The 26,272-nt window shown below is 39.7% G+C and overlaps 1 protein-coding gene across 4 annotated transcripts in view; it reads left to right on the forward strand.

The window, feature by feature from the left end:
- The window catches only part of CREB5 (cAMP responsive element binding protein 5), a 403,489-nt gene that overhangs the window by 338,655 nt on the left and 38,562 nt on the right, over positions 1-26,272 (forward strand). The gene's annotated exons all lie outside the window — the stretch shown is intronic.

The following is a 26,272-nucleotide window of genomic DNA, read 5'->3' on the forward strand; positions in this document are numbered from 1 at the left end:
TTTGACATTTACTTTTGCCAGTTATGTGAAGTCTGACTTTGGTTATTTATACTTACGTGGGATTTCTTAGAATAATGTATTTGAAGAATGCTGTCTCCGAATTTCAATAGCTAGAGCAGATGTGCAGTGGACTTCTGTGGTTTTTACAGTAGATATGTGCAGTCTACTGGAAATTATAAATGCACAATTAGATTTTTACAATGTACACATTCATTCAGTTCAAACCGTGTTCCTTAAATGAGGGCTTAGTTTTCTTTATTTCCTGCTGAGTTTACCAAGTGGAGAATTGGCTGCCAGCATTTCTAGCTAAGAAGTTTGATGTAAAACCATTTCCATTCATTTGTGCTCAGGCCAGGATGGAGGGTCACTTGCCTTTGTAGAGAGGATGCAAAAGAGGAGGGTCACGTGTCATCACTCCAACTTCTGCAGCTCTGGCGATGAGACCTATTCAGCATGTATATACCACGCAACTTTTCAGAACGCATGACACGCTCAGGTTTATGTTTGTCTGTGGTATGCCACGGTTGTTTATTATGTGGAAGAAGTGGAAAGCTTGCCAGTCCACCTCACTAATGCAAGTTTGACTAATGACATCAGCAGTAAACTAGAACTTCGCTTCTAACCACATACAAATAGGTCTCAGGCTGCTGGTGATGCTGTGATGTCAACCCTGATGCCCCCTTCATTAGCTGATGTGCTTTTCAAGGTAGATGCCAAGAGAAAGAATTTGGTTTTCTTTTCCTAATGCACCAAACATGTTTTGAACAATAGAAATACTTCTCTATCAACAGTTTTCTGGCTTGTTGATTTCCCAACTCTGTTAATTACACCCTGAGTCTGTATTTCCAGGTCTTTATTAGAACACAACATTACCTACAGGAGAGTTGATTTCTAAATCAGATGGAGTTTCCACACACCCCTCTCTCTTTTCTCCCTGGAGACTCCATCGGGTGTCTACATGTGGCAGCAAAACCAGACCAACCAAATTATTCCACACTCCTGATGCGTCACGGCAGGTTAAGACAGTAGCGTAACCAGTGGAGAAAGATGTTTACAAGGTCCTACTGATGATACCACCTTGAAGATCCGAGGGAATGATTCAGACCCGCCAAAGATTTTGCTTCAACCAATGCTGCCTCTGCATGTTTGCATTCATCTGATGGGCAGTCTTGCCATAACTTAGGTAGGGCATATATTATCATTTGTGGCTGTCTCTTTGTGAATCAGCATTTACTTTGCTGGTATACTGTTTTGCCACACACAACAAAACTATTTATTAAAAACCATTTCACTCCAAAATATAGCATTGACTTCTGAATATGTGCCCATTTAGGGCAGATCTGTGCCTAATATCAAGAAGAAGTGATAAATAAATAACTTTTTTAAAAAAAAAGAAGAAGCAAAACCTACCTGCGACTAGCTTTCATATTAATGCCTCCAGAGCCTACATAGCTGTATTTTTGGCACAGAAACACATACAAATGAAACCGTTGCTGAATATATAAGAGAGAACTTTAATTAGGTGTAATAATAGCACTTTTCATTTTCAAAGCACTTTACAAATGCTAACTAATTAATCATCCATAGTATTTCCAAGTGGTACGGACGGATATTCTGCTGCTTGTACTGAGAGTCGCATGTAGAGGGTGTCGCCTCCCAGGAAGACCCTCGAGGACTCTGTCTACTTATACTTCCTCCTGCTTCTCACACATTAAACCAAAGTGAATATTGTTAGGGGGAACTCTGATGCATGGCAAGATCGACTGGGTTAGAAAGAAAGATAAAGGAAGTGGATTCTAATATCCAGAAATTCTAAATAAATTAGCATGAGCCCAATGATTTCAAGTTCAAGAGGAAAGACAAATTAAGAGAGAAAGAAATATATTTTTATATTTAGCTGTTTACTTAGGTGTGAAATGTGTTCCTTAGAGCTGGGAAGATCACATTTGCTGCTAACCAGTGGTGGGCCCTGGGGCAGGTTAGTAACTGCTCTGAACTGCAGTTTCCTCTTCTATAAAATTGTGGGTGTCAGACAAGATCTTTAAGGTCCCTTTTGTTCTCAGATTCACGGGTCTCTGCTCAAGGCAAACGGTGAGTCAGCGGGCATGTCTCCATTCCTCAAAGAGGTCTCAGCAGAATGTTTTCTGAGCGGGTACCTCTTCAGCTGTTGAGCAGAGACATGGTATAAATCTCCACCCAGTACATTTATCTAATTAAATTTAGACTCAAGCCTTAATTAAAGATTTCTCTCTCGTGGTGCTATACCAATATCACAAATGCAAATAGGGTAGGGTCTTTTTCAACTGGAGAAAGTCATATAGTTAATATTTTGTATGACTGGAAGGGATTCCAATTTTTTTTTTCTATCTGTATGGACACTTTAAACGTGTGGGTGGATGGGTGTTTATCATTTGTCTTATGGAAATACTTGCATGGGGGTAAAAGTGGTAATTCAAGAAAATAAACCAATTATATATGCCAAGACTTCCGAAGGTTTTGATGATTCCTTAAACATTTAAATCATTTTTTGTAATGAAGTGATTCTGGTTGTTTTTGGAAGCAAAATAATTTTTAGAAATGGATTTGTGACATAAGGATAAAATAGTGTGGATCTAAACTGTCACATAACTAGTTGAGGATGAAACTGACTTCATTCTCAAACTTCTTGAGGAAGGGAGTTTGCAGCAAGGAGAAAGGTAAACTTGCCAGCCAAGTCATTTAATTAAAGCTTTATAGGTTTCCCCAAATATCCGTGCAGCTTTGCAATGATGCAACCCGTATTTGTGTTTGAAACGTGGTGACCACATTTGGCGTAAACTATTATTTTGATTGTCAGTTTGGGTTGGTTAACTGAAACACCTCACATTTCACAGAAAACCCCAAGATAAAAAATTAGTTTTTTACAAAAACAAATTTTGTGTGAATAGAACTTTACAGATTTAAGTGTCAAAATGATGTGCTCAAATGTTCAAGTCCCATAAATTCAGTAACTTTTGATTTTAAAAGAATTTTTAATATATTGTGTTTGGTGGTTTGAATTTTCTGGCAAACATTTAGGAAGCAACTTTTTTGTTGTTCTTATTGATGTTGACAGGGATTCGACATTATACACTCACAATTAAAATGCATGTCTCTTGCTGAAACACAAGTCATGCTATGGAACTTAAAGCAAAATAATGCTTTGTTACAATTTTAATGACCATCTTATAATTGTTTGTATTTCCATATCACTATGCACCCAGAACTGAGAACCTCTTGTGCCTTGAGCCCTCCCTCCTACATAACACAAAAGCAAATACAACAAAACCTGATAAATCTAAGTTTATTTTTCTTTCCCTCAGCAAAATAATTATCTGCCCTAAACTCTGGGTTGTTTTTTTTTTTTCTTTGTGAGATTCTCGGTACAAGTAGAGGTCACTCTAGAGGGTATGAGACGGAGAGACAGTACATTTCTTTTCATCCATTTATTTTCTTATACACCTTTAGTGTTTCATTTTGCTTGAGAGCTGAGAGACACAGTATATCTGTTAGAGATTCTTGATTTTAACCATGAATTAATATAAATACACAGTCCCAGAGGATTTTATTTATGAAAGCATTCAACTTAAGTGTGGGGCTTGTTTCCTACCTTCCCGGACTTTACCCAGGCACAGTAGAGATTGTCAGGAGCTTAAAAAGGAAGGGAGAAATCATAACAGAGAGAGGTCTAGCCTTGCTTAAAAGAGGAGTCTTATGAGTTCATCCCAAGGCAGATCAGATCAGAAGTTCTCTTGTTTGTCCTGTGAGCCTTTCCCAATGATCTGTTCTGCTCTTTAATATAAAAACATGCTTGCTCTCACAACCATGAAAATTCCTTACGTGGACTTCTGTGTCCTTCGTACTTATTAACAGGTACTCGAGTTCTGAGGTGTGTATGCATTGTATAAACATATCAATCTCTTTAGTGGTGCTATAAGTGCTATTTCAAAGGGAGTCCTCTTTTCTTTCTATAATTTGTTTTTCAGGACAGGACACTATTTCTTGGGGGCTTGGAAATGGGAAGAAAATTTTAGTTTCCAGGAAAATGAAAATCCTGGGCTTATTGCTTTAATATTGTCAAGCTATTGTGAAATTCTCCATGCAATTAAACGTCCTCTACTCCAAAGCCCCCATTATTCTACCACACTTTAGCCTTTAAAAGCTGGTCCTGCTGCAAGGCACTTTTCCTGTGCCTAGACCCTTTGTAGCATAGACCTGACCACCTTAGAATATATTTTCAGTAGATTTTCAATATTCCTATAAATCATCCTGCTCTTATTCTGGGGTTTGGTGACTGATCACAGGCATATTTCCATCAGAAAGGCTTCTTAACCTTTTTTTAAAAATTATTATTCATGAGATTTGAAAACATGATATAATCAGGAGTGTGGGATTATTTACTTGGTGAGGGTAGTACAGAAATACATTTCATAGCACTGGAGAGGTGTCCTTCAGTGACCACTCAGTCGGATATAAAAATCACTTTTCTGTTGATCTGAATTAGTCCCTAAATTCTCTATCGTTTTCTTATATCACTTATTATTTTTAAAAATTTCCACCAAACAATAAATGATACAATGTTAACATTGTAAAAATTACACAATGTTGCACACAAGCCAGAGCTGAAATTCAGGGAAGGCCCTGATTTTCTTTTAAGAAGACTGACCTAGAAATTTACACTTTCAATCTACCATTAGCCATCTGGGTTTTGGATGGCAAACACAACACTTTGCCAAGCTGTAAAATTCATGATGTTTAAGAGAAAGATCAAAACTAAAACGAGAGGGTTTATATGTACAAATATTTGCTTAGCGCAAATATTCCTGTTGGATGGTCTTAGACCATTTGATTCCGGTGGGTTAAAAGAAAGTCTGAGCTATAATTTATTTGATTTCTATTTTTATAGTGTGCTTTTCCACTTTTTAAAACTCTTTGCAAATATTACTGATTTATAAAGCTGCTATCTTCCTGTGAGAAATGCAATCTTTCTTCGTAGATTAACTTTGGGATTTTTGAAAAGTTTTACATATTTTAAGACGTGAGAAATGCAATCTTTCTTCGTAGATTAACTTTGGGATTTTTGAAAAGTTTTACATATTTTAAGACATATTTCCTTAGTGCCTAAATATAAATATTGATGGTAATTTCTCTTTTTCTTGTTGTGAAGAATCTGTTTCTGAGGATAATGAGATTTAGAAGGGCCACTTAGAGATTATGTTGATGTCACATAAATCATCTTTAGTCACTTCAGTGTCTTATCTGACCAAACACAATTTTGCATTTATAGTCAGATTCCCTGCTCATACAGCCATGAAATATAATCTAAAATGTTGGTCATCAAAATGGTGACAAGGATGAGCTGACTATCTCCCTGGTATTTACTTGAATGACGTTTTTGTTACTTTGAATCATAAAGTATTGGATAGGATCCCAAAGTGGACTTTGTTACAAATTTGCCTTTGAATATTTCACCTGTAGTAGTCACTTGTGTCATGATGGGAACCATAGAGAGCAGAGACAATAGTGGGCATATTTACACTGCCCACCGTCTGGTCTGGTTTTCTTGAACACAGTCTGAGTTTTTGTTAAAGATCAGTGACATAGGACTCCACATCTCCAGCTGTTTTACATTTGTACAAATCCAGCACTTTAAAATGTGAAAATATTTATCCCAGATTCTTTGTCAGCATTTCATTCAAAGAAACACAGATGCATCTTAGGTGTACAATTTGGTATTTAGTTGTTGTTTCTTTGGCATTCCTCTCTCAAGGAAAGCAAATGCCATGAAATCGCATTTGCCTTATCCGTATCTTTGTGTATACTTCTATTTTTATCTTTCTTATAGAGCCATGACATAAGCAGACATGAAAGGAGAAAGAAAGAAAGACAAACAAAAACAACTGAAAAAGATGTCCGCACTAGCAATAAAAAGAGAGGAAAATGTTGGTTAAGACACGAATGGCTGAAAAGAAGTAATCTCTTCTTTGCCTATTGGTATTTACAGCAGAGAATCTGTTTCTCATACATTGCACCAGATCTCAAACCCAGCAGTATTTATGATGGGCGCACAGTAATGTGTCCTCAGAGAGTAAATGGAGTAATGTGTAGAGCGTGTAGGCCACCACCCTGCTTCAGGCCCCCTCTGTCTACCCAGTGGTGGCAGATTGCTGAAGCTAGTGCTTATATGCAGGTCAGTTTGGGAATTAACCACAAATCATCACGGACTCTAATCTCAGAAGGTTTTTTTGGGTGGTATAGCGGGGAAAAGGCAAGGGCTTTGAAGTCAGACTAATGTGAGTTTAACACCTTGGACAAGTTACTTAGACTTGGAGCTACGGTTTTCCAGAATATAAACAGTAACTCTTAATACACACCAAATAAAAAAATACATGAGACAATATTTGTATGTTCCTTACCCGATGCCTAGTGCATAGTAAGATCTCATTAAATATAATTTATTGGTTTAGCCACTAGACTTATTTTCTTTATGTTGTACACCATCTCTTTAAAGTTACTTAAAAATCATTTGGCTAAATAAATGAGAAATAAAACACAGTCTATGGAAAGAAGAAAATGTGATGCTTTATGCCCCAAGATTTTTGTTAAATTCCCTGCTTGGTTCTCTGCAAAGGATTTAAACAAATCTCTTGGACCCTGTCTCATTGCTGTCTAGCTTCTTCTAGAAAGTGCAGGAGAAACTGAATCAGTTAGTGTACAGCAAACATTTAAGGATCCAGGAGTGGGAATATAAAGTTTCAGCCATTAGAATGAAGCATGTCCATCAGACTGGGGCTGTTGGTTGAGATGGAGACCTTACTTAGGACAGCTTTTACGGGTGAACTAAGCCTCATGAGGAATGATGAGGGGGATCCTCCCTCAGGCTCTAAATCAGCAAGACTTGGTAATTCTAGATTTTTGGGTCCCCTTGCCTGTTAACCTTCACTGTAAGATAGAGGGACAACCTTGCCTCTTCAGCAAGGTTTCATTTATAAGATAACTCTTGAGGTAATACCATGCTTTGAACCTCAATAAAGTATAAAGTACACATTATTTTTGCAGCAGTTCAAACCCGGAGCCTGAATAGTATTTCTATACTAATGTCTAGTTCTGCTTCTTTTGTTTGTGTGTTTGTTTTAACAAAGAGTAATACACATTTGGTTTTAAACTGCATGCTAGGAGAAAAGTTCTAGAAGGAGAATCACTCAGGACCCTATGTTTGTCTTCACATCATGACTTAATTTGGAAAAATCAAAATGACTTCATTCAGGATTTATGTACCCAAGTTACTTAGCCCATTTAATATTCTCACTGCCTACCCCCACCCACCCCCATGTATGAATATATTTTTTTAAAATTGTGATTATGTGTACCAGACTTGGTTATAGGCAGTATGTCACTGACAAGTCAGAAAGCATGGGAGGGAGGAAGGAAGGAAGGAAGAAAGAAAAGAAGGAAGGAAGGAAGGAAAGGAAGGAAACGAAGGAAGTGAGGAGAGAAAGAAGATGAATGGAAACTCTAAGATAGCTCAGGGAGGCTCTCTAGTTGTTATATTCACAACATTGTTTTCTTTGTTTGAGCTTTGCTCTGTCCTTTCAGGAATCTTCCTATTAGTAAATATCTTAACAAACCTGGGTTCATTTTGCTTGGCAATGGTTCTGATTAGAGATGTTGCAAAATAACCATTCAGCCCAACATGGCCCTAAAGACTCAGAGTTTCCAGGATGAATCAGGACAGACATGGCCTAGACTGATGAGCATTTTTAACCTTTAACCTGAGGGGGTGGGGACGAGAGGCATACTGTGAATTGGCAAACACCCTTTCTACTGCCCTTAATTTTATTTCTGTGGCTTTTTCCGTGTAAAAGAAAGTCACTTTCAAAATTATGAAGTTGCAAAGCCTCTGTATCCATCCAGCCACTGCTTCAAAGATCCCAACTGTGGGACAGAAGCAGCCCATTTTGCCTAAAGCCTCTTCAACTTGGAGCAGTTCCTTAAAGATTAGTCCTTTCATGACCCATCTAAAATTTCATTCCTGAGTGAGGGATTTTGTGTCCTTTAAGGTGGGCTACAATACATTAAAGTTTAATTTTATTGTAAAAAAATTAATATTTGATGAAAGCTCCCTTAGAAAAAAAATCCAAATATCCTCAAAATATTTGAAAGTTGGTCAATTGAAAAAGATCCCCATAAGTATAGAAAACAATAGTATCATTTATAAAATCATGAGATTTTGCACATATTGGACTTAATTGGTAAAAATGCAGAACTGAGTCTGAGTTGCATGTATCATGAAATGGAGGAGGGGGTGGGAGAGGAAGAGTCTGAGGGGGCAGGTTCTGCAGTGTGTTGAGGGCATGAAGTGCCCATGTGGAAGGGAGGGACACTTCCTCCCTTTCTTCAGAAGTGAAAGAGGAAAGGCTAATGAAGAGAAAGACTCTTGAGGGAAGTAAGAGGGTGTGGAGATGGAGAAGGTTCAAGGAGCTGACTGTTGGCAAGTAGGGGCACTCACATCTCATGCTTTAGTCTTCTTATGAATGTACAGAGGAGATAAAGTTGTTGGGGGAACTTTTACCTAACCAAAACTGGTAAAGAATCTGAAAACCTTGTTGCACAAAGAAAGAGTGAAGGAATCCCAATATCTAATCTAAAATGTAATAATTATCCTCATATATTTGAAAATCTGCAGTGTGGTAAAGGAGTTAGAGTTCCAGAAAGACAGATCTTACATCAGGGTGGAATAAGTTGCTCTATAGTCAGTGAGATTCCCATTTCTGGATCAGGGGATAAAATGGCAGCCTTCTGAGGATACTGTGTATGTGTTTGGGCAAAAGGGATTCCTGCATAAAGTCTCTTCTAGCTCTAGTTCTTCTATGAATAAGTTAAGGTTTTAAGTATTTATTTCTGGACAAATATCAGGAGAGTCCCACAGACACTGAAATTTGATCATGAGCTCCAATCTAATCCCGCCACTTATGACGTCATGTAGAGAATTCCTCCCACCCAAATGAGTTAACCATGTTGGCCATCTTCCCACAAGGAGACAGTTTCAACCAGTTGATAGGATCTGAGTTAAGCAGCATTCATGATGGGTAGCCTTCAGTCTGTCTCACCCCATCTCCTTCTCGGCCTGCCTCATGGGCAAAGCAAGACCTTTCTCATTCTTCTAGACCATTTAGGCTCTGGCCTATAAATGACCAAGTGTTGATCTCTAGCCATGAGCTATCAGTCCTCTGATACTCTAGAGAAAACTGACCTGTCTTTGGTCTCAATGATGAAGCATTAACCTGCAAAGAGTTAGGGAGGTAGCTAAAAAATGACATTTATCTTCTTTTTTTTCTTTTTTCTTTTCTTTTCTTTTTTTTTTTTTATTGAAACTCAAGCAGGTAAGTCAATTCTGTTTTGACGAGACCTGTAGCTATAACCTCATTCAGTGGGTGCCTTGTTCGCTTATAAGCCTCCCATACATGTAAAGGACATGTCCTAGAGCCTCAAAGCATATGTCCTATTGCAGCAATGGAATAATTGACTGTACACTCAAGTGGGTGCTGTTAGGTTTCAAAGTTAACTCCTTATTAAGGACTGGGGGAAGCTCCTTGGGTACCTGACTGAAATGTAATTCCTTTGATCCCATTGGGTCAATTGGAATATCACCATGGCCAAAATTAAGAGATTCATTATTTGGTTCAATAGGATGATCCAGGAAGCTGAAAATTGGGATCAGAGTCTGAAGGTGAATAGGATTTTAGGAGCATTCTTCCAACTTTAAAGTCAGGCATTCCCATTACAATAAAAGGGGTGGGGGGGGGCTATTGCCAATGAAGAAATGAGGCCAGTTATTGGCAGTAGGCCCCAAAGTTCTATATAAGCATACCCAGAGTGAGCTACTACTGGCCAGTGACATATGTGGAACCCATTCTCAGACTGGGACAGGGCCTCCACAGCAACTTCTCCCCACCGCTGCATTCTTACCTCTGATAGAACATTCTCTATAGGAGGTGAGTTGTGAAAAGTGAGCTGTAAGGAAAGGAAGCTACTGGAAAGAAGAAAAGAGAATAGAGGAGTGCACACAATAGGGCTTCAGTCCCCCAAGTCTGTTGTCTTGCCTCTGAGAGCAGAATTGTGGCCACCACAAGCTGGTTCCAAGCTTTCTTAGGCTTCTGTGGAAGCCCTTCGTCTGGTGTACTGGAGAATCGGCTTTTAGTTGTTAGTAAGCTTAGTCCCAGCACCAAAGTTGGGAGCAGGGAAAGAGAAACACAACAAAACCCAGAACATTCACACATTCTCTTATAGTCCTGCCAAGACATCTTTTTCATTAGCCAACCTTCCTGAATAAAGGACAAGAAGGAGAAAGAATGGAACACTTTTGGTTGGATGTGAGGGAGTACGTTTCAGACCTTTTGTCATGATCCTTCTTTTTGCATTCATTGGTCCACTTACTATTTTGGTTTTCATAACCAGAAAAATAACTCAGAAGAATGAGGGAAAAAACCTAGTTATGGTAAAGACAGTCACGCCAGTGATGTTACAATGAGCTGGTAATCTACTGATGGTTTTGTGAACAGAATGTGGGGGGACTTAAATTTTGAGTCACAACATCAGCCGTACTTTTTTCTTTCTCCCACTAACTGGGGCATTCTCTCCTGTGTTAAAAAAAAAAATGAAATAGTAGCAGGACCAAAAAGAAGGGCTTTGTTACTAATGAATTTCTGTCTTGGAGTAAATCATCCTATATCTCTGCATCTCCATTTTCTCCTTTGCTTTGTGACAGGGTTTGGATGAACTGTCTCTAAGGCCCCAGTGGTTCTGTAAACAGGAACAAAAACATAGGTTTTCCTTTAGGGGAGAAAAACAAGGCTTGAAACTCCATGGTCACAATTCCCAGGATTTTTTCAAGGGAAATCTTCAGTTGGTTAATGTTGCTTTGTCAAGGAAGCCATCTTAGAATAGGGGGATTCCACTCACAAGTGAGTCTGGGCAAGTTAGGGCCCCTCTTAATGTGTAATAGGAACATGACGACACCCACCTTGGAGAGTTGTTGTGTGAATACGTGAAATGAATCTTATCAAGCTCCTAGCACATGTTAGAAGCAGGACATCCCTTCTCATATCATGCTCTCTCTATGTGGCCATTTCATCTATAGCCATACCCCTTCCAGAAACTTCCAAGTGTATTTTTAAGTGGCAAGTGCCTAAAACAAAAAAAGTATCTGTATTGAGGCCCAGACCTGGCACTTCATAATGTTTAAAGCTTTGACTGCCAATTTGCTCTGCCGGTAATATCTGATTTACAGTTCCCTGTGGGTGGGTGGGTGGGTGGGTGGGGTCCAGTCTCTCAGGAGAAGCATTCTCCTTGCTTATAACTTTTTCTTTGGTTATATAAAAGAAGATTGAATGACTGTGCTCCACGGAGTCAGAGAACATCCCATCCCTCCTTTGCATGGCTCTGTTTTCCCCTGGCAGCAAAGTTTTCATGAGGGGCAAGCCGCCATTTTCTTTCTGGCCTGGTTAAAAACTCTACAGCAAAGGGCGGTTTTAATTCTGAAACTCACCCACTTTGTTGGGCAGTCACCTACCTTGGTGGCCCAGCCTAGACTTTAAGGAACATGGGGTAGTTTCACTTATAAAATCTGCTTCCTCAGACAAAAGACACTGGTAGAGTTCCCTGAATTTGGCAGAATCTTTCTTTAGAGAGATTCAGAGTGACAGACGCTGGAACCTGTGGGCTCAGGTTTAGAAAATGCTCAGGTTGGGGCTCCTGGGTGGCTCAGTCAGTTAAGCGTCCAACTCTTGATTTCAGCTCAGGTCATGATCTCAGGGTCATGGGATTGAGCCTCAGGTCAAGCTCCACGCTGGGCTGGACAGGGAGTCTGCTTGAGATTCTCTCCCTTTCCCTCTGCCCCTCTCCCTATCGTGTACACGCGTGCACGCTCTCTCTCTCTCAGTTAGATAAATAAATCTTTAAAAAGAAAGAAAGAAAATGCTCAGGTTAACACACAGAAAGTGTTGGATGCTGGGGCAAAAGAGCAATGGGGGCAACAGGGTGACCTGGGCAGGCTGAGGGGGGCAACTGCTTGGGGCAAAATCAAAATGGGGAGCAGATTACCTATGAGGGCCCAGGGAGGTGTGAAACCAAACCCAGCAAAAGAGCTGTGAGCTCAGGATCACCTGAGCCTTGACTCCTGGGGGCGGCAGAAGGTGAGGAGAGGTGGGGGCAGGTGCAGAACTTACCCCATACATAAAACTACCAATTTTCCTTGACAAATGCTTGAAAAGAAAGAAACAAGAATTGTTATGAACAAAGGAAACACAGGAAGGTAAATTCTTTTTTAAAGATGTTTTCATACTAAATATAGTAAAATTTCCAAGTTACTGGTTTCACAGTAAAACTGCTTTTGTAGAACATATCACCCGTTTGATAAATGAACTTATAGCCAGAGAAACAAAAAGACTTGTCCAGGCTCACTGAGCTTTAAGATAAGAGAACTCAGCTTTCCTAAGCATGTCCTCCTTCTGTGGTTCCCTGCATTGCAGGGCACAGTGGAGAAGGGAAGCATTTAGCTTTGAAGGTGACCCTTGTGATCTGGCTCTTGTCTACTATTTTGCTAGTGAAGTGATTATAGGCAGCTCTCTTAACCTCATTGATCTCAATGTCACCATTGTAAAATAAACTGAATAATACCTAATGTCTGGGCTATTGTAAGAATTAAATGAGTTCTTACAAGGCAAGGTGTTAAGGAGCTTTAGAAATTGTTACTATTATTTCCAAGCATGTAAATTCTCCCTTTAAGCCCCTATTCCAGCATTTCCTTTTTAATTTCTTCATTAATACTCTCTTAAATAGCTTGGTTTTCAAAAAGGAATCATCTTAAGACTATTTGTGCTGAATTCGACCTACCTCTACTGTCATTCTTTTGTGCAGAGAAAAATTAAAAAGAAAAAAACAAGTTAGAACCTCATTTCGAATGTTACAGCTTAATTGAATACATAATATATATTTAGTCTTTATTAGGGAAGCAAAGAAAAGAACACAGGGAAGTAGCTTTTTACTCTAAAACTCAAGCATGAACTCCTAACAGTTGTGCCCAGTTGGAGAGCTATCCTTATAAATTATTACTCTAAAAAGTTTTTAACCACGAAAGCTATTCCAGATAACTGGTAAACTAAGCAAAGGTGTGCAAGTTGTTTCTGAACAGGGCCAGATACTATTTTTGCTTTGTGGGCCATATGATGCTTGTACCTACCCAAGACTACCATTATACCTCCAAAGCAGCCGTAGACAATCCATGAATGAATGGGCATGGCTGTGTTCCAATAAAACTTTATTTACAAAATCGCACAGCTGGCCGGATTTGGCCCAAGGACCAAGCCCTGTCTTAACGCCACATCTTTCCCTGATTTTCCTGTTTGGGATGGTTTTAATTGACACCCCTGTCCCCTGAGCTCACACAGTTTCACCTAGTATGGCTCCGCCCAGGTGAGTGGTTTGAGGAACTTGGGGAACATTTAAATTCAGAGCTAATTTTTAATGAGGAAGTCAGCCTGTAAGAGCCTTAGTCTCCTAATCTTTTCCTAGCATCTTTTATTTCTGTTCCCATGCCAGCACTTTACAATACAGAGGTGGGTGAGGAGTTGTTTTCCAACATGAAGATTGTGGCTGGAGTATTGCCCGGGTCATTTCTCTCATATTTCCCTCTACTCAGGGGTTGTTCATTAACTGATAGACTTCGAGGGGAGAGTTTCATATTCTTGACTCCTGAGGAATTCTTTCATCTTTCCTTTTTTTAACTGAAAGTTCTCCAGTATGACAGGGTTTTTGTTGTTGCTGGTTTTTTAAACCTTGATTTAGTTTCCATTTCATAGTTGCTGTCAGGATTTGGAGAGTTTTCTGATTTCTATCAATAAGTAGCTTTTATACTTTCAGAATTTTAACCTACAGTTTGTAAAACCCGTGGCTACTGCAGCTAGTAGTTGAGAGTAATGAGAGCTCAAATAGTAAATAACTCGAGTTTTGTCCCATTTTTTGGCATTCCTTTTGTTAGGGCCATGTCACCTCATTCATTCAGGTCTTCAGTTCCTGGACGACAAATGGTATTATCAGAGGCCAAACGTCATTCACAAAGGTGTCTCTGGGTCCTTTTAAAAAGCAACCTTTCCCTCAGCTTCTCTTCAAAGCCCTTGCGTATTCTTCCCAGAATTCCGCATTTACAGTATGGGCATTTGTTATTCTGAGACTTACTCTTGCCATACGGTATTACATAATTATTTTCCCTTTAGGTATAATTACGGAATTGCCAACCCTGCGACTCTGTTTTGCATTATTTCACACGTATTTTCTAGTTTTGATTTAAGTCTCTGCGCGGTATGCCATAAATCAGCAGAGTGGGGGCGGGTAACGAAAGGACATCAAAACACAGCCCCCACTGCTATAGAATGTTACTCAAGTGACACTCCATAATTCAAATACTGAGAACCCCGGGGTAGCCAAAGCAGGGCAGTGCGACAGTATGAGTTGTTTTTGTTAATAGAGATGAAATTATGGGTGTAACTAGCTGGCAGTCCTCAAACAGACTTCAGCAAACTGTTTACTCAGCTGTCCTCAGGCAACAACTTAATACTTGTGGATAAAATTATTCTCCCACCATCTCCCAAGTGGTATATTCCAGGGATCCCAATTTGTTCTCACTGTTAAAAAGAAAGAACAAGTTTGCAAGTCTCCAAACACAGTTTGAAATTCTGGTGGTTTGGTTTTTAATGTATCAGGCTTTTCGGCACCATGATTCATAAAAATTTCCTTGTCCTTTGTGTTCCGCAGTTCAAAAATCTGTAAGAACCTGAGATCTAAAATGCTTCGTGTGGCTTTAAGAAACCTCATGGTCTCTAATGCTAAAACCTTGTGATTTTAATTTGCTTGTACTATTCCCTTCACCCGCAATGCCTTCCCTTTCTGTCTGCCTGTGGAAATCATGCATCCTTTTAGGTCCAGCTCAGGCACCTCCTTCTAGAAGTCTTCCCTTATCCCCCTAGCATCATCCAGTAGAAACTGACCTCTGACTTTCTCTAATCCAATAAAATTATCATGCAATGTTTAAGATATACAAAACTGTACAAGAAATAATCTGACAATCACCAATTTGCCCACCATTTATGGTGCAGAAGCCGCTGAGCACTAGAAAAACCACGGACTTTGGCATTTATCATTCCCATGGATAGCCTCATATAATTATATATTATCTAAATACATTTATACATTACATATAAAAATAATTTTATGTATATATAAAATATTAAGGGATTTTATAGTATTAATAATATATAGTATTTTAGTATATTTTAAGCTTTATATAAATGTTTTTATGCTGTTTGTATTTTTCTAAAACTTGATTATTTGGGGGCGCTCATATTTATGCTTATCAGATTTATCATGTAGATTCTCATAGTTCATTAATCTCCACTGTTATAAGGTGTTCCAGCATCCAAACCTATTTATCATTCTGTTGGTACACAAGGTGTTTTCATCTGAGCCCATAAAATTTTTTGAATTACTATTATGATGTTATTATTGTATCTTAAGATCTATTTCTTACCCTCTATGAGATTAAATGTTTCCTGAGGGCAGAGATCACATTTCGCTCATCTTCGTATTTGCCACAATGCCTACTACAGTCCTGTGAACCCAATAAGTGATTCATACGTATTTGTTCTTTCGGATTAAATCCCTACGAAGAGCCAGCAGTGTTACCTTTTCACAAATGAGAAAACTGGCACTATGTTACTGCCCTGTGGGCACAGTTTAGAAGCTAGATCTTGTGATTCCCTGGGCTGGAAAGTTAAACAGGGCTCGCTTAAAAGAGTTTACTAGAGAAGACCGGGAAATTTTTTCATCTCCATGTTTCTATTTAAGTATATTCACAGAAGTCTGAATTTTTTAATCCAGAACTCAAAAACTCTGTGAAAAAATTTAAAAATCTTGGTATCTCTGCTTTTCATTTGGTGGAACTTCATAATGAGAAGGCCAATGATAGAATTAAAAACAATTTTTAAGATATACCATAAAATTTATCTTTTAAAAATGCACAATTCAGTGGTTTTCGGTCTATTTACAGAGTTGTACACTTATCAATGCTAATCTCAAACATTTTCATTAACCCCAAAAGAAATCCCTTACCCATTAGCAGTCACTCCTTCCCCCTCTCCAGCCACTGACAACCACTAATTTACTTTCTGTCTCTATATATAGATTTGCCTCTTTTGGATTTCTCCTGTCAATGGAATTATTCAGTATGTGGCCTTTCGTGCCGGCTTCTTTCACTCACATAATGTTTCCAAGGGTCATCCAAGTTATAGCATGGGGCAGCACTTCATTTCTTTTTATTGTCAAATATTCCATTGTATGGCTATACCACATTTTATTCATCCACTCATCAACTGGTGGACATTTAGCTTGTTTCCACTTTTCTGCCGTTATGAATAATGTGGCGTTGAACAATTAGTGTACGAGCTTCTGTGTAGATGTATGTTTTCAGTTCTCTTGCGTATATACCTATGAGTAGGATTGCTGCGCCATATGGTAATTCTATGTGTAATTTTTTGAAGAGCTGACAAACTGTTTTCCAAAGGAGCTGCACCATTTTATGCAGTAGATTCCAAAGACATTTCTAGCTTAATTGTTATTATTGGTCCCCAGTTGAAGGTTCTGAGTTTTAATACAACATCTGAACTCACTATATTATTCCACGTCACTACACATCACTACAGTGTTTCTCTAACAATTTCATATTTGCCCTTCCATTTGTGAATGAAATAGTCTTATTCCGGGTTGCATTTATACTTAACCTCGGTTTGATACAGTTTCATTGCAGTGAAAAATCCATATAATCATTTCCCCCTTAATTCCTTTTCTCTTCCAAACTTAAATGGCTCTGGTATAAAAAAATTAGCAGAAAAATACCCCCGCACATACACACACAGATTTTAAAAATGTAGAACTTGTCATGTAACTCATTTGAAGTTACAATGTAGGTGATTCATATGTGAATGAAAAGAAAAAAAAAATGAGACAGTGGGAAGTGAGAAGTCCTGCAAGCCCCACTGCAGAACAATCTGAACAAGAACAAAGTAATCTGCTGTCCAGATGTTTGCCCACCAAAAGTTCTGGGACTTGTGAATCATCTCTATTTTGGAGGCTTTCTTTATTGTACCGATATAAGTTTTCACACTGATTCTTTTAAAATTTTTGAAGCTTGGTGAATTGTAAAAATTACACATATCTTTTTCTGACTGAAAGCTATATATTAATTGCAGAAACTACGTTAGGGAAATGCCAGGAAAAGATAGAGGAAAATAAAAATAAATAAAGGAAAATAACCTGTAACCCAGTTACTCAGAGATGACTACTGTCGACAGAATATTTTCTTTTGGTCTTTTGTCTATGCATAAATAATTCTTTGAAAACATGATTTCTCTGGTTGAACGACATGTCTTCATATGAATGTACTGTGATTTATGGGACCATCCCCCTGATGGAGAACAGTTTATTGGTCTTTTCTGTATTGTTTGTTGATGTATCCATATGGAATTGTGAATACCTTTTACTTGTTTTCACATTATGGTGGGAAAGATCGGCCAGACATACAGAACCTACCTACTCTTCCCATGGAAAGAATAGCAAACAAGAAAATTTCATAAGAAAGTACTGGGAACTTGTAGGAACCAGAAAAACATCCTCAGATAAATGGTTCTCTAGTTGCACTTTGTAATTTTATGTGCAATTAATAAAAAGTTGTGTAATATTTAAGTCTAGTAGTGACAAGGCCATAAGTTTTGACTTAAAAATAGAGGATTATGGTAACTGTGCATAGGAGGAAGCCAAACAACACCTTAAGGACTTTTGGCACATTAAATATGTCGGGACAGGAGTTTACCCCTACCCCTCCCTGAAGATTTGACTATCAGTTGTCATTAGGACTGATTATTGTTATAAATCTGTGCTTCCCGATCGTGTTGGAGATGCAAAACTAGTTAGATTTAATAGATATCTTCATGCCTTCCCTTATGAGATCCACTTACAGATACACGGACTATTTCCATGGGCATAGAAATAGTAAGGAGTATGAGCATAAAATGAATTCAAATTACATTTATCATTATCATTTTTGGAAACTCCTTAAGGAAATGGAAAATGTCCTAGTATATTGCCAGAAACAACAAAATATGACTGGGAGTAGAGCATAAAGATCACTATTAAAATTAATTAATATGATCCAGAATGATAAATATTACTTGGGTAATTAAGTAAGACCAAAAAAGAAAGTTAACAAAATAAACTTATTTCAAAATACTGACTACTTTTTTCCCCTGATTCTTCCTTATGACTCAGACGTATCAAACATATTTTGACTTTATGTTAGGATTTAATAGCATATTTTTATAGATTTTAAAACTCATCTCATTCATTCTAAACTGAGGAAACCAATCATTTTTACCGTTGTTGTGAAATACCAGCCGTGCCAAGACAGATTTCTTCCTTCTCAATGCATTTGCAATCTTATAAAGAGCTTCTGGTGACTCAGAAAATCCCATGCATCAATTTTCCAAATTGGATTTTATGTGATTAAAAATAAATTTAAATCAAACAGAGACTTTGGTGTGCTTCTGAGAATTCCCATGTCAGGAGTTGGCAAGTGTCAACTATGTGTAGGTGTATGTGTGCTAATACTGTGTGAGCATTTAGGACCTTATTTGAAAAGTTCTTTCCTGGAAGAAGAGTAAAGGGTACTGTTTTGGAACATAGCCTGCCATATCCAGCTCGGCTTCAGAGGAAAAGAAAGGGGGTGGGTAGAGACAGAGCAAGTCCACAGTTTAAAAATTAAAGAAATGGGCTCACTGGACTTGTTACCCCGGGATATTTATTAACTGGAATTATTTGTTTCTGCATAGCCCTCAATAGGTAAAGAAGAAGGGAGGGAAAGGAGTATCCTTACAGCACAAATAATGCATTTTTCTAAATTATGTTCACTCCCTCATCCAGGCCTGTTCACCCCAACTCCCCTCAATGGGTGGCAGTGAGCATGTTTTTCTGTTTGTAGGTGACATTGATGGAACAAAGGCATAGTGAAAGAGAAGGGTAGGACTAGATACGTAGTAAACATCTGAGGTCACTTGAAGTGAATAATGAGTCTTGGCAGGGAAGAGAGGAAGAGAAGGTGGGGACTTCTTCAAGAAGCTCGTACTGTTATCTAGATCTCCAGGCTTGTTAGAGGTCAAAGCTTGGATAGAAACCTGGAATTTGTCCCCCTCAAATCATCCCATAAGATGCCTGGCTGTGCCTCACCTTCCTGGCCACCCCAGATGCTGTCAGGCTCTGTTAGCCCTCACACTCATTTTCTGTCCCTTCCACTAATTTGTCTGCTTGGCTTTGGTGTGTGCACTTTTTGTTCCTCCAACCAGACAGTAAGGGTCTTGAGGGTAGGAGCCAAGTCTTCTGCCATCTCCCACAAGCTGATTTGATTGGCTTCTGTGTCTTGGGCAAGGATGTTGCAGTCTGCAGCGTAATGCTGATGCCTTTATATTTCGGAGGTAAAAAAGCCGGATGTGGACCGAAGCGTCTGAACAGACAATCCGCTGATGAAACGGTGTGCTCTACCCCACAGAAAACCCCACTCTCCCGTTTGAAATGGACGGGACCTTTACCCAAGTAATAGAAAAGACCTTTCACAATTTGAAGCACAATTAGTGCTGTGTTAAAATGATTCAAAATCAATCCTGTTTAGATCACCTGTACTTTGATTCTAGTGGTTCTTTCAACTGTTGTTCCTTGAAATATACTGAAGTGTATACCCAACATACAGCACAGTGCTTTTCTTCTTCTCAGCATTCAGTAGCTACAGCCCACTTCCCCTCCTTTTGCACTGTAGTTTATATTTATGGTGGCAGAGTAGTAAAATATGTTCAAACTGTCTTAGCCAAAATAGTGTTAGATTCTGAATGCATTTTAGATTGGAACTTGAGAAAGAGAATTATGTTATTTCTGTAATATTGAACTCTGAGGGGAGAAATATTCATTTCTCTCAATGCTTCTCCAAACATTGTACATCCGGAAGGAGGTGCAGATCGGCTGTGTTATAACGTATGGGGAGGCCAGAGTGTAGCTGAGGTGACCTTCCTAGGGGCACATGCCCTGGAGGATCCAGAGACAGTAATGAATGAAGCCATTTGGAGAGATCAGTGCCCTTCGATTATCCTGCATTCAGCAAAGCAGATGGGATACCCATTCTCTGGGGAAAACACAAAGAGAAATCCTGAAAAATCCTTAATTTGCCTTATTTATACGGAAATTGTAAGACTTATTTGCACAGATCTGTTCAATAGGCTATAACGGGAAAATGAAAAATTGCTAACATGTTGATATGTGGTCTTAAGGAATCTACGTGAATGAAACTATCTGGCAGTATTTCCATTTCCAAAGGAATTGGGTTCGAAGTGTAAAATTTGTGTTCAGGGATAGGAACCTTCTGGAAGCAAACACCAGAAGTCAATCTGAGAAATACCTTTGTGGGTTAAGCAAAGCTCTGGGGAAATCATCCACAGCCTTTCCTACCAAACGTGAGTGAGAAGCCAGACCTGCAGTGTGTAGGAGGTCTCCATACAACACAAAGGTATTTCCCTCAGTTTTATATATTTCTCTCGCTTTTAAATGTTCACCTTACCATTTGAAATAAAGTGAGAGGCCAGACAGGATAGTTACGAAGAAAAGCTATGAATTCCTTTGTGAAATTTTCTGTCAATCAAGTAGTCTATTGTTTTGCACAACAGTTTACTTATTTTTTTTCTGGAAATATTCTATCTGGAGTCTAGACTGTGCTGAAGCACAGGGTTTGGGCTATCATACCTTTTTAAAACTTGAAAATAAGCTTTAGAAACTGAAATGTAGTAGAGATATTGCTGTATCCAAAAATACATTAGGTTTCAACAATGTGAAGTTGTAAACTGAGCAGTTTTTCCTATATGAGAATCAACTTTTCAACCAGAAATAGATGTATTTGCATATACCATGTATCTGCCTGTCATTTTGGTGGAAAAACAGTAAGGCTGTTTTTTTACCCAAGACTGCTGAATAAATTTTTTAAAGGTTTACCCAGAATCCTTTAAAATATAAAAAATTAAAGAAATGCAAGGATGATCATTCTGTTGGCTTTGCCATCTCCAGATAATAATTGTCACACAAATTTTGTGAAGTCCCATGTTGATACATCATCAACAACCGAAATTGAGATAGCATGCTTAACTGGGAAATTTGAACACATATGAAAAATAGGAGAATACCCGAAGTTAAGTAAGATGTTATCAGTTTAAAATTAATTTTTTTTAATTAGGTTGATCTGAAAATAAAAAGAAGAAATGAAAGAAATACTAGTACATCGCCACCTAAAACTTCCTTCCCGTTTTTGAAAGCAGAAACCCCCAACCAGTCAGAACTGATGAGGCAAAAGATGTTAATAGGAAGAGAGGGATTTAATTCCCCTGGATTGTATTCAACTCAATAGACTTTTTTTTTTTTTTTTTTAGATACTGTAAGGCCAGTGTTGAAAATATCATCAAGAAAAGCTCATATTTCTTGGAGCCTTTTAGAAATCAGCAAACTGTCAAGGAACTGAGTTCAAGGAGCCAAAGACTGAGTTAGCCAATGGTGAAGGAAAGAGGGACAATATAGGCTTGTTCACAGGTTGTAGGGAGCAGAAGGCCAAAGGAGTCATGGTCAGGTGGCACTGTCATGAGCTTTTCTGCACACATTCACCTGTGCCCCTGGAGTTTTGTTTCACTCTCAAACTTGGTATTACATGAATGGGAGAAGGAAGGAAGGGGGGAAGAGAGCAGAGATAAAGATGAGGTGACGTTTCTGGAAGTTGGGGAAAGACCCTTGCCCCCATATAGTTAGTGGTAGATATGGAACAATGAAGAGGTTTAACTCGTAGCATGATATAGAGAAGCTAACATAATATACTCCCAGATCCTGACATTCAATAGAACGCTCAAGCGGGTGTCTTGCCCATTTCTCCCTAGATCTAGCCCTGCTGTAAGCTCACAGATTTCCCCTTAATATGCAGTGTCCCCACTAGAGTGGCCATTTTGGTCTTATCATTGGCATCTTCATGTCACATTTGCTGCTTTATTAACCAGTGGATTCACCAGAATATTTATATTGTTTATATCATGATTCCACTCCCCTATTTTTTAGACGGAATATCACTTGTTCCAAATTACATGTGAAACTTAGTATACTTATATTATTAGTCCAAAAGTTGTCCTCCTTCAAGTTGATAAAATAGTTTGGTTGTAAGGCTAATGAGAGACATTGCTGTATTCTGAATAAAAAAAAATCAAATGTACACATTAGAACCATTTCTCATGATGAGGTTATTTTGAAACAAAACAATAAAATTGTAGACACGTCCTCCTTTTTCTCCCTTCTTTCCTACTCACCACCACCAGATCAGCAGAAAATGTGTAGTCTGGGTCACCAAGGAGACATTTGGCTTAGACCAGCCAAGAGCAGGGTCAGAGGGACAGCTGCAGTGAAATAAGGGGGGGCCGTCAGGGACATCTCATTTCAGACCCTCAGGGAGCCCTTGGTGGAATCGATGAAAATTGCTGCCCTAGCTGACTCATGAGAAGACAGGCACATCTCACCCACCACATGAGGATCCAGTAGAACAAGGACCATCAGTAAAAGCACCATGAACAGAGCTCAGCACAAAGCAGCAGTTAATAAACCTTGGTGGATTTTCTGTATTTGATAAGCCACTTACTGAAGGAATGATTTCTCTGACCCTGGGCAAACTGCTGATACACTGGCAGCCTTGTGTATAAATAACCACTGGCCAATGAGGAAAAAAACAAAAGAACCAAAATGAGTCCGGAAAGGACCCTGCATTTTCTCTGAAAGTGGCCCCTGAGTGGGTGGCAAACACTAATGACTGTCATCAGTCCGATGACTGTGTCCTGTTCTGAGCATCTTCCCACCCCAGTATTTCATTACAATTGATGGGCTTTCTTGTCGCGCACCAAGCGTTCAGGGTAAACACAGCTAGCGCAATGCTCCAAATCTTGGGGGGTAAGAAGGCGTGTCTCCACTTGCCTGTGGGGGGCCCGCGAGCGACAGCTTGACACGGGCATCCTTTGGCCTTCTCACCGCCTCTGCTAACCCAGCCCTGATAAATAAGCCAGCTAATTGAATTAATAAACAACTTTCTTTTTTTTTTTTTTTTAACGGCCAGCTGGCGTGCAACCAAAACGTGTGATAAATTATCTGTCACTGCTTTAACCACCGGGGGGGGGGTGTGTGGAAAAATTAGCCATTCGAACCCTTTCTCGCTGCTTCCAACCCTTCTGCTTGGTTTGCTTAGTTATAGGATTTTCCCCCTCGCCGGCCTTGTCGCGTTGGCTGAGGTCCAGGACGCAGTGGCTGTGGGTGGAGAAACTTCGGCAGCGGGCCCGATGATAGAGCTGAGGATCCGTAAGCCCAGCGCTGCGGTGGGATGCCGAGAAGGCCTGTGGGAAAGCGCGCCTCGTCTGCGGCCCTGGCAGGGAGCGTTCAGTTATGAGTCTGTGGTTAAAGCCCACAGGCTTTTCGTTAAGGGAGGGGAGTGTGATGTGGTTCACGAGCAAAGTGTTGTGATGTCTGCTTTTCCTTGGCTCCACCTCTAATGCCAAACAGCTTTGGGGCCTTTCTGGAGTGAAGGCTTACCAGTGCCTTTGGGAATATAAGCGGCCGCCAGCTGCGCTCTACCCACCCCCCCTTCGCCCATATTTGCACCTTACCGGCTTTCCTTGGTGTCTCCTTCCGTTCCTTTCGGTGTATGTCAAGACCCGATTCCATGTTACTGTGGTTGAAGGTAGGGATTTTTACAAGCTGTTCTTCAGGACTGTCCACTAGAACCACGAAACCTGTCAGTGGTTCTGTATAATTTAAGGAGACTTTTCCTCCTTCGTTTTTCTGCTGGTCCCCAGTACCGTGTTTCAAAGTCAGAAAAATAAACAGTCACCGTCAGGCTGGATGCATGTGTAGACATCATTAGGCTTTTCTGTGTCGTCTCATTCTGTGTGGGGATCTCCTGGGGTTTTCCCGAGATGGGAAGCATCTGGATTGTATGTCCCAGTTTAAGACCGTCATTCTTAGAGGTGCTTGCATTTTAGGACGTTGCCTTGTGTAATAATATACAGATCATCTGTAGAGGACGATCTGGAACTGACAGCAGACACAGGGGTTCTTGATGTCTTTGGTTCACGCACTTGGAAACACTTCCACTTCTGGGGAGCTTTTCCCAGAGCATGCGTGCTTTATTGTCCAGAGACAGCAGAACCTTTATCCACTACACTTAGCCACGGCTTGGAGATGAGATAAAAGGGATGGCTATTTTTTTTTAATCTTTTAGGAAACTAGAGCTCTTTGAGTAAACTTCATGTGATTGCTTAAGTCAGACTTTGACCATTACCAAGCAGAAATCAGGACCATGCTCCTTGTTAGTATTTGGTTATATTCTTGTACTGGAATGCTTGGTACAGGTCCTTTTGCTGCTTTCATTGGCCTTTTCAGTCCTGGCCGAGCTCGGCTTCCTTGTGGATCTAGCAGCTTCTTAATGGGGATGGGGGTGGGGTGGTGGAAAGAGGAATTGGAGTAATTCTGAACCCACAATGTGAAGTATTGTGCTTGTAGAACTCCAGGACATTCACACCTCTGTGAAACAGTAACTGGCTGCCCTGAAGAATGCACTTGAAACTCCATGGGACAGGATCCAAAAATTCCAACAAGGATCCTGTTTAAAGGTCCATAGGAAAATCTCAGAGCAGACTTCTGCATTATTTCTGGGGCCTGGTTATGTGCCATGGTATCTTCCCCCTCCTCTGCCCTCCTTCTCGATCCTACACACACACACACACACACACACGTACACACTCACACTCTGGCCCCGTGCTTTGTTCATTTCCTTGATCATGAGGCAGATCCAATAGTGTAAGGAGACAGATGGTCATCATTTCAAGGAGAGTATTAGTGATAGTGTCAGGAGGCCGACAGAAGAGACAGCCTACTTGAATGACACTTCATGATCACCCATTTTACATGCCTTTCCCCCAAGAAAATGAGCAACACAAAACAGAAAATTCAAACTTAAATGTTGCTTCTGTATTTATTTTACAGAAGATCTGAGAGGAGAAGGAAGTAAGGAAAAGTCTTATAGATACCTTGATTTCCATATTTCTAGGCCTCTCTTGAAATTCTTTATAGACAGTAGTAGGTAGGATGGGTGTCAGAGGGAAGTCCCCCTCCCCACCTTTGTTGACTAAATAAATGTTGAGTCTATCTACTAAAAAGGTTTATGAGAATGCGCATTGGAATCTCTGGATTGGTGTTGATTATTTGAAAGTAGAATTATAATTCATTACCTAATACAGAGCCCACTCTTACTGCTTTTTGACAGACAAATGGAGCACATGCCTCTTTTCCCACTATATGCATATGCAAAACTAATAAATTACTAAGAATATCAGGCCTGAAGCTTTATGGAATTCCCTTTAAGGACCTTCACAGGCCTGGAATTATTTGAAAGGTAAAAATACAATCCAGTAATCATTTCAGGAAACCAGAGGAAGAAAATTGAGAGAAGTACCCCAGCCACCATTGGTAAAGGAGAATATGGTTATGCCCTTGATAACGCTCCCTAAAAGGTCTTAGGATCTGCCCTTGACTTCTAGGTTGGCAGACCCTACCAGGATAGCACTCGTTTCCAGCTGAGGAGACGCAGATGCCTATGGGTTTCACAAACTCTGCCCCCGGGTTCCTTCATGGCACAGTGGCTGACACTGTTGCTGTGGCTCCTGACGAGAAGTAGCCCAGCCTCAGAACACATTGACTGAATGCCATGGAAAATACACAGCACATGGGCTAGTTTGCATTTTCAGATGTCATTTCTGTTTCTTATTAATGTTCAAGATGCAGCTGAGCCCCACATTAGTCTCCAGGGTAGCAGAGGAGACCTAGACTGCAGGTCAGGAGGCTTGGGCTCTAATTCCCTCGCCCTCAACCTTGAACCTGTCACGTGATCACAACGGCCTTTAATCTCTCAGATCCTCGGCTTTTTAATCTGTGAAATCTATCTTCATAAGTAAATAAATTTTAATATTCTGGTCCAGGTGGGCTCCAAAACTTTTCCGGTCCTTACAGCCTATGGTTAAGAAAACTAAATTCTCCATGTTATTAC

This window comes from Ailuropoda melanoleuca, chromosome 1 (assembly GCF_002007445.2).
Source record: "Ailuropoda melanoleuca isolate Jingjing chromosome 1, ASM200744v2, whole genome shotgun sequence".
Taxonomy (NCBI): Eukaryota; Metazoa; Chordata; class Mammalia; order Carnivora; family Ursidae; genus Ailuropoda; species Ailuropoda melanoleuca.